Below are 12,011 nucleotides of genomic sequence, written 5' to 3'. Positions count from 1 at the left end.
GGCTGCTGCACAAGAAGCAGCTCACAAGGTGGAGATTTATCCGGAGACGCGGTACCCGGGCTGTGATCTGCTTTGCAGGCTGCATAGTCGCTGCCTCCTAGGACCCGAACTTCACCCCTAACAGGCACAGCAGAGCTCGGACGGCTGCAAGTGCCGGAGAGTGGCTGATTAGTGACTGCTGTGTCTCCTGCACTCAGATAAGAGCGGTACAGAGCGGGGGCTCAGTAATGGTGAATACGGGAAGTGTCCACCCCTCACATGCCCTATATGTGGCCCCCAGAGGTAAAGTCTTCCCTGTACCCAGCGCCTCCTCCCGCCTTCACTGCTGGCGTGCGCCATTGCTTAGAGGGGATGTCTGAAGATAACAAGTTACATACATAGTAACATAGTTTTTAAGGTTGAAGGAAGACTAAGTCCATCTAGTTCAACCCATAGCCTAACATGTTGATCCAGAGGAAGGGAAAAAAAAACCCTGTGGCAAACACTAAGCTCCACATTGGGGAAAAAAATTCCTTCCCGACTCCATACGACAATCAGACTAGTTCCCTGGATCAACGCCCTATCAAGGAATCTAGTATATATAACCTGTAATATTATACTTTTCAAGAAAGGAATCCATGCCCTTCTTAAATTTTAACAGTGAATCACTCATTACAACATCATGCGGCAGAGAGTTCCATAGTCTCACTGCTCTTACAGTAAAGAATCCCCGTCTGTGATTATGATTAAACCTTCTTTCCTCCAGACGTAGAAGATGCCCCCTTGTCCCCGTCTCAGGCCTCAGAGTAGAAAGATTAGTAGAAAGGTCTTTGTACTGTCCCCTCATATACTTGTACATAGTAATAAGATCACCCCTAAGCCTTCGTTTTTCCACAGTAAATAACCCCAAGAGTAATAACCTGTCTTGGTATTGCAGACCCCCCAGTCCTCTAATAACCTTGGTCGCTCTTCTCTGCACCCTCTCTAGTTCAGCTATGTCTTTCTTATACACCGGAGACCAGAACTGAACACAGTATTCTAAGTGTGGTCGCACTAATGACTTGTATAGAGGTAAAATTATGTTCTCCTCATGAGCATCTATGCCTCTTTTAACGCATCCCATTATTTTATTTGCCTTTGCAGCAGCTGCCTGACACTGGCCACTAAACATGAGCTTGTCGTCCACCAATACACCCAGGTCTTTTTCAGTGACAGATTTATCCAGTGTTTTAGAATTAAGCATATAATTATACATTTTATTTCCTCTGCCCAAGTGCATTACCTTATATTTATCCCCATTAAAGCTCATTTGCCATTTATCAGCCCAAGCTTCTAGTTTACATAGATACTCCTGTAATATAAAATTGTCCTCCTCTGTATTGATTACTAGTGTTGAGCCACCCCCGTAGTGTTCGAGTTCGGTTCGGTTCGTCGAACACCCGTGTGTTCGCCGAACTGTTCGTCGAACTGTTCGTCGAACACCTTCGAACACCGTTAAAACCAATGGCAGGCAAACAAAAACACATAGAAACACATAGAAAACACCTTCAAAGGTGTCCAAAAGCTGACAAACTGCTCAGAAGACACAACTAACACATGGAAAAGTGACAAGTACATATAGTCATGCGAAAAGAAAAGAGGTGGAGGAGTAAAAGGAGGGGGGAGACACAGATATAGGCATGTCATGCCCTTCTAAAATCCAAAAAGTGAGAGGCCGAGACGGCCAGTTCGCTCCTGCCCGTGCCACCTCCGTGTCGCCGGGTTTGTGCCAGAGCCGCGGTGAACCCTGACGGCCAGCCCCCCTCTCCCAATACTGGTGCCTGTCCGCTGGTGGGTCGAGAGAGCCCCCCTGTGGTGGAGGCAGCTCTAAGCTTTTTAATTTAAATTGTCCCTCTAATTTGAATGAATACACTTTAAATCCATTTACAAGGATCTATTGGAGGGCAAGTCTCATGCCAGCAGCCGCGTAATTCCAGCTCCAGTAGCGTCCACTAAAGCTGCTGCAGTTAAAAAGCTTTTATAAGGATCGAGCTCGGCTGTCCACCACAAGGCATCCTAGTGCCAGTCCCAGCCCCTATGCCTTGGGGTGCCTCCTGATGCTCTTCACTGAGTATCCCATGGTCCCGAAGCATTTCCTTTGAAAAAATTAAGTGTCCAAACTACAGGTGGTGTAGCTTGCTTAACAGCCGGGATAATCCGCTGACTAGCAGACACTGCTACTAGGCACAAAGTATTTCCTGGGCTAGATGCAGTTAAAAATTTGTAAGTAGATACTCTCGTTGGATGCTGAGAAAGCATTCCATAGAGTCTCCTGGCACGCCATATATGATTCTCTTAAAAAGCTTGGGGTAGGGGTCTAGGGGACCCTTTTATAGCCAAAATCACGGCCCTGTATCACAATACGTCACCTAGGCTGAAGATAAATGGAACTGTAGCACCGAGGGCTCGGTTGCTACAGACGTATTGCACCTCACCCAGAGGTGTGATATCTCACTCTCAGATAAGGATGGAGTGTGGATCAGGACCCGACACCTGCATGCATTACACCACATTGCCGTGGGGCAGGGCGACCAATATGCCCCTGAGATGGGCACGACAGTCCCTGTCCCTGGCTGGAGTGGGGGGAGGGAACACTGAGAAAGGGGAACCCTGCAGTGCAGGAGCAGGGAGGAAGCAGTTCCTGGGTGCATTGAGAAGGGAGTATAAAAGGTGGGCACCATCTTAGTTCAGTGCAGAGAAGTCTGAGCAGAAGTGGCAGGGAGCAGGGGCTCTGCATGAGCTCTGCTCCGGAGGCGGGCCTAGTAACAGAGGCCCAGGCCTGCAAGAGGGAGAAGGAAGGAAGAGGAGCGGAGAAGGCTCCAGGAACGAGGAATGAACGGATCCCAGGGGTGCGGACGGGCGAGTCGCCACCGCACGCCCGAATCCACCTGCGTGGAGGGGTCAGGCCAAAGGGGGAGACCGGTCCCCGAACTAGTGGAGGCAGGAAACGACCCTCAGCTAGAAACCGGAGGCTCTGACATTTTATGTGGCGCAGCCCCTTGCTCCACCCGCTAGGAAGGCACCACATAGGGTCAGGGAAACTGGCGCCAAGTTTACCAAGAGGAGGCCCGAGGCAGCCGGACAGAAGTGTTGGTAAGAAAGGCCAGACAAAGGACACACAAAGGGGGTCCTGTGAAGCGCTCCAAAGTTATCTGGGAGTTGTCTGAGCCCCTCACCTGGTGAGCACAGTACGACGTGGGCAGCCGTTACCTGCAGACGTGGTCTGGATAATAAGAACTGTGAGTAAAGGCCCTGAACTGCATCACTGACTCCGTGTCGTTACTGCTGCTGCCCTGCACCATCACCCCCATCCTCCGCATACACTGCCCTGAGGCTATACTCCTCCCGTGGGGAGTTATGCTACGCTCTGCTGCACCCACAACACCAGCCTTAGCGGTCTGCCCTGTAGCGGCGGTTCACTCTGACCGCAATCCACGGGTGGCGTAGTCGGACATTTAAACATCAAAACCACATAAATAGTTCCGCCACTGGTTTGACCGCCCTGAGCCACGGAACCGGATCGCCGCCACGAAGACTACAACCACCAGCATCCACCAAAAAGGGTCCGGCTCCGGGTGTCCCAAGGCCCAGGGGGTGCGTCAGAACATTTTCATCACCTTTCACAATCACCAATGGGACAAGGCAGGGATGTCCTCTGTCCCCTCTCTTATACATCCTAGTGACGGAGCACCTGCTCTCATCAATTCGCCATAACCCCAATATTAGGTGGATTGAGGTGGGAGGCACCGAGTACAAGTGCTCTTTATTTGCTGATGATGTCCTAGTATATATCACTCAATCACATATATCCATCCCTGCTGTTATGGCTGAAATAGATCACTTTGTTACATGGTAAAATTTTAAAATCAATGCAGCGAAGTCTGAGGCCCTCGATGTCTCCCTCCCTAAATCCATATAGGATTCCATCCAGTCCAACTTTCCCTTTGCCTGGCCCTCACAGGGTATCAAATACTTAGGAATTCCTATTCATAGAGACCTCTCCCATCTATGTTATCTTAATTTTGGGCCCTTTATTGAACAATTCCATACAGACCACGGTTGGCAAGTTAGAACTGTAAGATTCACTACGTGAACCACTGGTGTTTTGTGGAAAAGCACATGTACACCGCGTTCCAAATTATTATGCAAAAAGTGTTTAGGAGTGATAAGGGAAGAATTTGTTTGTTTGTCAGTTAAACTCATTGATGGTGATGTGTGTCAGGGCTCTTTATATCACTGTAAGCAATTGCAGACACCTGTGCTAATTAGTTTGGCAGGTGTGTCCAATGAAAGGCAAGACTACTTAAGAAGGCTCTCTCACATTATTAAGCAGCCTACATTTTCTGCCAAAATGGGAAAGAAAAAGGATGTGTCGGCTGCTGAGAAGCAACAAATTGTGGAGTGTTTAGGTCAAGGCATGACTACAATCAACATTGTGCGATGATCAGGATGAAGTGTCTTGGCAATCAAGAAGTATGTAGCTGATTCACAGTACACACGTGTGCGTGCTGATAAGGGCAAATTGAGGACTCTTTCCTACAGGCAATTACGTCAGGTTGAAAGAGCAGCGGCAAAAAAGCCTTGTCATAGCAGCAGACAAGTTTTTGAAGCTGCTTGTGCCTCCAACGTCCCCCGAACAACAAGATGCAGGGTCCTTCAGAGGTTTGCAGCTGTGCATACGCCATCCTGTCGACCTCCTCTATCCACTTCACACAAGCAGAAACGGCTCCAGTGGGCCAAACATTACATGAAGACTGATTTCAAAACTGTTTTGTTCACGGATGAGTGCCGTGCAGCGCTCGATGGTCCAGATGAATGGAGTGGAGGATGGCTGGTTGATGGACACCCCACGCAAACACGGCTACAGCGCCAACAAGGAGGAGGTGGAGTAATGTTTTGGGCTGGAATCATGGGGAGAGAGATTGTCGGCCCCTTTAGGATCCCTGAAGGCGCTAAAGATGAACTCCATAATGTATGTGGATTTTCTCAAACAGCACTTCCTGCCATGGTTCAAGAAGAAGAACCGTGTATTTCACAGCAAGATCATTTTTCTGCATGATAATGCACCATCTCATGCTGCACATAAAACATCTGCATCTCTGGCTGATATGGGCATAAAAGGGGACAAACTTATGGTGTGACCCCCATGCTCCCCTGACCTCTACCCCATTCAGAACCTTTGGAGCATCATTAAAAGGAGTGTCTATGATGGCGGGAGGCAGTTCACATCTAAGCAACAGCTCTGGGAGGGTATTCTGTCCTCATGCAAAACAATTGAAGCAGAAACCATCCAAAACCTGACAAATTCAATGGACGAGAGAGTTCAGAAGCTCCTTTCGAACAAGGGGTCCTATGTGAAAATGTAACATCACCTAGAATAAAGTTTTGAGTTGAAAACTGTTTGATTTCAGTTTCTAACAACCTGCTAATGCTTATAATTTCAAAAATGACCATTTTTTTGGTCTTTATTAAAATGAAAAGGTTGATCGAAAAGTTTGGGGGATCTAAGAGTGTGGCAACCCAGTAGTCATGATTACTTCGAATTCTGACAATATGAGGGTCATGCTGCAGGTAGTGCAGCAAGTAGGCACTTATGTGTCTTGCGCATCTCGGAGCCCCAAAATTATTTTCCGGGCTAGATGCAGCTAAAAATTATTTTTAATTTTAAATCTGGTGAAGCTTATTATAGATGGCCTAATAGGATCAGTGCTGCACACTGCTACAAAGCCCAAATTATTTTCCAGTCAAGATACAGATAAACATGATTAGTAATTTGAAAGCTTAAAACGGTTGGTAGGGTGATTTTAACCAATCATCAAGCTTTTACTCTCCCCAGGATGACACAGGGGTAGAAAAGTCGTTTCGGATCCATGATTTGTTCATCTTTATGAACGTGAGTCTGTCTACATTATCAGTGGAGAGCCGCGTGCGCTTATCTGTCAGCACACCACCAGCAGCGCTGAACACACGTTCAGACAGAACGCTGGCTGCAGGGCATGACAAGATCTCCAAGGCGTAAGTGGCTAGCTCCGGCCATTTATCCAGATTGGAAGCCCAAAAAGAGCAAGGGTCCAGTGACACAGTCGTGGCTTCAATGTTTACTTGGAGATACTCCTGTACCATCGTCTCTAGGCGTTGACTATGTGTCAGACTTCTTGTCTCCTGTGGCCTTGCAAAGGATGGGCTAAAAAAGTGGTGAAATGATTCCGCAAAATTGATGTTACCAGCAGATACTGTGGTTCTGTTACGGTTTGAGTGCCCCCATACACATTTGAGTTTCAGCTGAATCTGTCAATATCGGTGGGATAGGTCAACATTAGTCTAATATGTATGGTGGGCCTTCAGTTAGATATTTTGGTTCTAATACAGCTAAATATACCAGTAGAGTTTATACAATGGGCTCTGTGCTGCTTTATAATGGTCACCCCAGAGTTTGAAGCCCCCGTAGATCCCAGTATACCACACAATAGAACATTTGCTGCATTTTACAACAGTTTGGCTTTTGTAGATCCTTATTTCCATACAGAACGGATGAAGCCAAATATCCCAGAATACTAAGAATTATTCAGGAATGGTTCCTTGAATAGTCAGGTATTTTCTTTTTTCCCTCGATGTCCTGGAAAGAGGTGAAGGCTCAGCAGGAGAAGCTCCGAGATGATCATTCCATCATAATGTGTCATTGTCGAGTCTTCAGATGTGGTCCTCTCCCCGCGTGGGGTTTTCCTTTTAGGAGGAAGCTTTAGATTTACCACGTCAGTGTTCTGCATTGTTACTTATTTTTATGTTATGTGAATGTTTTATACACGAGAACATTGACCACTGAGCCTTTATTATAGAATTCTCGGTAAAGCTACTGAATATAGCCTAATGATAATATACAATCACGTTTGTTGTACTTGCCGAATTTTATTCTAGTGGTTTCCTGCTTCCTGACTAATTGTGATTTAGATTAAATACTATCTGACCGCGGTCACTTGTGAGGTCCGAGTACTATCTACGTCTTATACGAGTGTTGATCATGTTAAGGAATATATCAGCTAGAAATTTGTGTAATTATTAAAACCAGACATTTATATTCTTTTTTGTCAATAGGTTTTTAATTTCTGATTGTCAAGATTTTTCTAATTGTATTCTCTCTAAATGATCAGGCAGCAATATTACCTGAGCTGATAAGCCTTACAGTGGATATATGGACTACTTTAGACTGTGGATGTTCACTGGGTTATAGGCATGCTCTCTGACCTGTGCAGAGGTCATTGTGCAGAGAGGGGGGAGAAGGTCAGCTGAGACCATCACCTTTTGTGAATGGTGGATCCTGTATTATCTATATGACAAGATGTTACCTTTTATTTTAATCCTGTCTGTGATGATAATAAGATGGCTGCTGAGAATCTCTACAGAACAGGCAGGGTAAGCCAATGCTGAGACTTAATATGCATTTACACTGAAAGATTATAAACGAGAGCTGCTGAGAAGTGGAGTGTAAATAGGCTATAGGGTAAAACGAGAAAAAGACGGATTTTGGTAAGACCTTACCTGTAAAATCCTTTTCAGCGAAGGAAGGAAGGGAGACACAGATCCATTACTAGTGGGGGTTGGCGGAGCCCCACAGGATAGTTCACCTCAGATTTAGAAAAAGTGACAACCAGCCCCTCCAGCTTAGGCTCCTCCTACTCCCATGTTCTCCAGTCCATACACAAGCTAAGGAAGAGCAGACAACACCAGGGGAACAACACAACCCCTTCTGAAAATTCAGGTTATGTATATAACAGCATGAAAACACACAGTCCCAGGCACTACTTACTGGACCTGACAACTGCGATGAGCTGGCAATGCTGGAACAGAGCCCTAGTGCGCCAACCCCAGACCAGATGACCGCCATCAGGAGGGAGTCGCGCCGCATCTAGAAAAACCATAATACACTTCTGCCATGGGAGGGTGCTGTGTCTCTCTTCCTTCCTTCGCTGAAAAGAATTTTACAGGTAAGGTCTTACCAAAATCCGTCTTTCAGCAGCAGAAGGGAAGGAATGGAGACACAGATCCATTAATAGCGGGACGTCCCAAAGCAGTCCAAAACTCAAGGGTGGGAAACAGTGGCAGAATCGCCAACACCCCAACAACTTAGGCAAGTGCGCAACAAGCGGCGAACAAAAAATAAAGAGATAACCTAAACCACCGCCACCTGCAGGACCCTGCATCCCAAGGCCGCATTGGCGGAAGCACTCACGTCCACTTTATAAAATTTAGTAAAAGTGTGAACGGAGCACCAGGTAGCCGCCCGGCAGAGCTGCGCTGCCGAAGCCCCCTGACAAAAAGCCCACGACGAACCAACAGCTCTCGTGGAATGAGCTTGAACCTTAACGGTGTCCTGATTGAGGTGGAAAACGCGACACCACTTTAGGTAAAAAATCTCCACGGGTACGAAGCGCCACACGATCCGGGTGGAATTCCAGAAAAGGGGGCGAGCAAGACAGTGCCGCCAACTCCGAAACCCTTCTTAAAGAGGTGACCGCCACCAGGAAGGCCACCTTCCAAGAAAGCAAGTAAAGCGTAGCTGAATCCATAGGCTCAAACGGCCCATGCTGAAGAGCCTCCAAAACTAAATTGAGCCGCCAAGGAGCCACAACAGCCCTCCGAGGCGGAAACTGACGTGCAACCCCGCGAAAAAATGAACGCACATCCCTGCGTGAGGCAATAGCCTTCCGAAAAAGCCCGGATAGTACAGAGACCTGACCCCGCAAGGTACTAACTGCTAGACCCTTGACCAGACCACATTGCAGAAAGGCCAAGAAGTTGGGAATGGAAAAAACCCTCGGGTTCCTTGACGATCCAGAACACCATGAATAGAAGGCCTCCCAAGTTCTGTGATAAATCCTAGTCGTAGCTGGACCTCTGGCCGCCCGCATGGTGGCAATGACCTCGGCCGAAAACCCACGACGGGTCAAGATTTCGGTCTCAAGAGCCACGCCGTCAAACGAAGTGACTTCAGTTCCGGATGAAGAATGGGCCCTTGGGTTAACAGGTCCGGGCGAAGAGGCAGTGGAAACGGAGGCGCCGCCAGAAGAGACACCAGCGTTGAATACCACACCCTCCGCGGCCAATCCGGAGCCACCAAAATCGCCGATACTCGTTCGAGATTGATCCGCCTGATCACCAGAGGAAGTAAGGATACCGGCAGAAACACATAGATCAGCTCGAACTGGTCCCACTGGGCCACTAGAGCATCTACCGCCACAGCCTCCGGGTCCCTGTACCTGGACATGAATGTCGGAATCCTGGCGTTCAGCCTGGATGCCATCAAGTCCACTTGGGGAGTCCCCCAACGGGAGCACAGCAGAGCAAAAACCTCCAGATGAAGACTCCATTCTCCGGGATCTACCCGCTCGCGACTGAGGAAGTCCGCCGAGATATTCAGCACACCCGGGATGTGAAACGCAGAGATGACTGGAACCCTGGACTCGGCCCAAACCAGGATCCGAGAGACCTCCATCATGAGTCTGGAACTCCTCGTCCCGCCCTGATGGTTGATATACGCGACAGCTGTCGCATTGTCCGTCTGAATCCGGACCGGCAGACCGCTCAAAGGGACCGTCCAATGTCGGAGGCAGAGAAATATTGCTCTCAACTCCAGAATGTTGATTGGCAGAGACAACTCCTCTGACGACCAGACCCCCTGAACCCAGAGGTCATTCCAAACCCCCCCAGCCAGTCAGGCTGGCATCGGTGGTAATCACCGACCACCGTGGGAGAAGAAGGGATTTCCCCAGGGATAGAGCCTCCAGACGTAACCACCATCCAAGAGACTCTCGCACCCTGCGGTAGATGACGACACAGCGATCCAGCGAAGTCGGCGATCGGTCCCAACGGGTCAGAATAAGATCTTGGAGATCCCGGGAATGAAATTGTGCAAACGGCACCGCTTCCACCATCAGACCCAGAAGGCGCATGCACTTCCGAAGGGACATCGCCCTCACCGACCTCATAGCCTGGACGTGGTGACGAAGGTTCGCTTGTTTGTCCGGAGGGAGGGACACCACTGCCCGTACGGTGTCAAAATGCATCCCCAAGAACAGGATTGACTGCGACGGCTCCAATGACGACTTCTTCCAATTGACCAGCCACCCGAAGTCCTCCATGTGCTGAAGGGAGAGATCGCGAGCTGTCACTGCCTCCTCCGCTGTGGGCGCCACAATTAACAGGTCGTCCAGGTAGGGGAGAATCGTAACTCCTTGCTTTCGAAGGAGCGCCATGAGCGGCGCCAGAACCTTTGTAAAAACCCTGGGCGCCGAGACCAACCCGAATGGTAGGGCCACAAATTGGTAATGGGCCTGCCCTACGGCGAAACGCAGGAAGCGCTGGTGAGCCCTGCCGACAGGGACATGCAAATAGGCGTCGCGGATGTCGATCGACACCAAAAAATCGTACTGCGACAAGGCCGCCACGACGGAGCGAAGAGACTCCATACGGAATTTCCGGATTCGGACATGAAGATTCAAATCCTTGAGGTCCAGAATGGGACGAAACTTGTCCTCCTTTTTTGGGGACCACAAAAAGGTTGGAGTAAAAACCCCCTTCCCCGGTCCTCCGGCGGAACCGGAACCACTACACCCTGCTGCAGAAGAGAGACGACCTCCCGCAGTAGAGCGGCAGCCAGCTTGGGCACGGACGGGATGCGAGACTGACAAAACCTGTCTGGGGGTAGAGAGTGAAACTCTATGAAATAGCCCGCTGACACAACCCGCGTCACCCAGGCGTCCGATACGTGGGACGCCCAAACCGACCCGAATTGTAGCAGCCGACCTCCCACCCGAGAGCCCTCGAGAGGGATCCTGGCGTCAGTCCGCCTTAGCGGGCTTTTTGTCAACCTCCCTTTTGTCCCGACGGAAATGCTGTTTCCAGGGAGTACGGGATTTCTGGGTGGACTTCTTACCGGAAGACGAGGGACGACCCGATCTCCAAGAGGGCTGATCGAATCGTCCCCTGGGTCGAAAGGACCGACGACCACTACCGACACTTGACCTGTCAGACGTAGAAGCCGCTGCTTTCCGCTGTGGCAAAGCCACATCCTTGGCCTTAGCAATCAGCTCCGTGAGGTCCAAACCAAAAAGCTGACCGCCCTTGTACGCCAGAGTAAGCAAACCTTGTTTGGATACTGCATCTCCAGTCCACTGTTTGAGCCACAGTGCTCTCCTGACTGTGACAGCCGAGGCTTGAGCCCTGGACAGAACCGAAGTAGTATCCAGCACTGCGTCTCTGCTATATCGGGCCGCCTCTTCCAACAGCTGGAAGAGCCTTTCCACATCAGACAGCGGAGTCCCATCTTGCTATGCTGACTGCAGCTGATCCAACCATCTCAGGGAAGCCTCACCAGTATAATGTTAGGTGTCAGGCATGTGCTGGGCATGAAATTGGGTCAGAATCATCTGTGGATTCTGTGGTCTCCCATTCTGGTCCAGCCAGGGCAGACACTGCTCAGCATCACCATCTGGCCCAACGCCTAACTAGTGCACTAGATGTACAGGCTGTCCCCAGATGGCCCCCAAGGCCGCTCGGAATCCATGACCCAAGGCCTCGTAGATGGACTTCGCCGCTAACTCCGTCCTTCTGTCCAGCGGATCCTGTAGACTCGCCTTCCCTTTAACCGGAAGCAAAGAAGATTTGCTCAGCTGAGACAATGGCACGTCCACTTCAGGAGAGGGGACCCAATTAGTGATCGTCTCTGTGGAGCAGGGATACAGGGCATCCAAAAACCGCATCCCTTGAAAGCGTTTATCCGGACACAGGCGTTCTTTCTCCACCGCCTCGTTAAGTTCATCGTGCGCCGGCAGTGTCGAACGAGCCCGACGCGACTCCTGATACAGCCGGGCCGACTTGCCCGGCCTCGTCACCTCTTCAGACAGCTGTAACACTTCCCGCATGGCTCCAATAAGAGCATCCACGCGGCCTGAAAGCGAAGCCGGGCGACCCTGCCGATCCTCTTCATCAGAATCGGA

The sequence above is a fragment of the Phyllobates terribilis genome, unplaced genomic scaffold (assembly GCF_046119375.1).
Source record: "Phyllobates terribilis strain yellow unplaced genomic scaffold, ASM4611937v1 Scaffold_186__1_contigs__length_3700242, whole genome shotgun sequence".
NCBI lineage: Eukaryota > Metazoa > Chordata > Amphibia > Anura > Dendrobatidae > Phyllobates > Phyllobates terribilis.
This window is presented reverse-complemented; position numbering follows the sequence as displayed.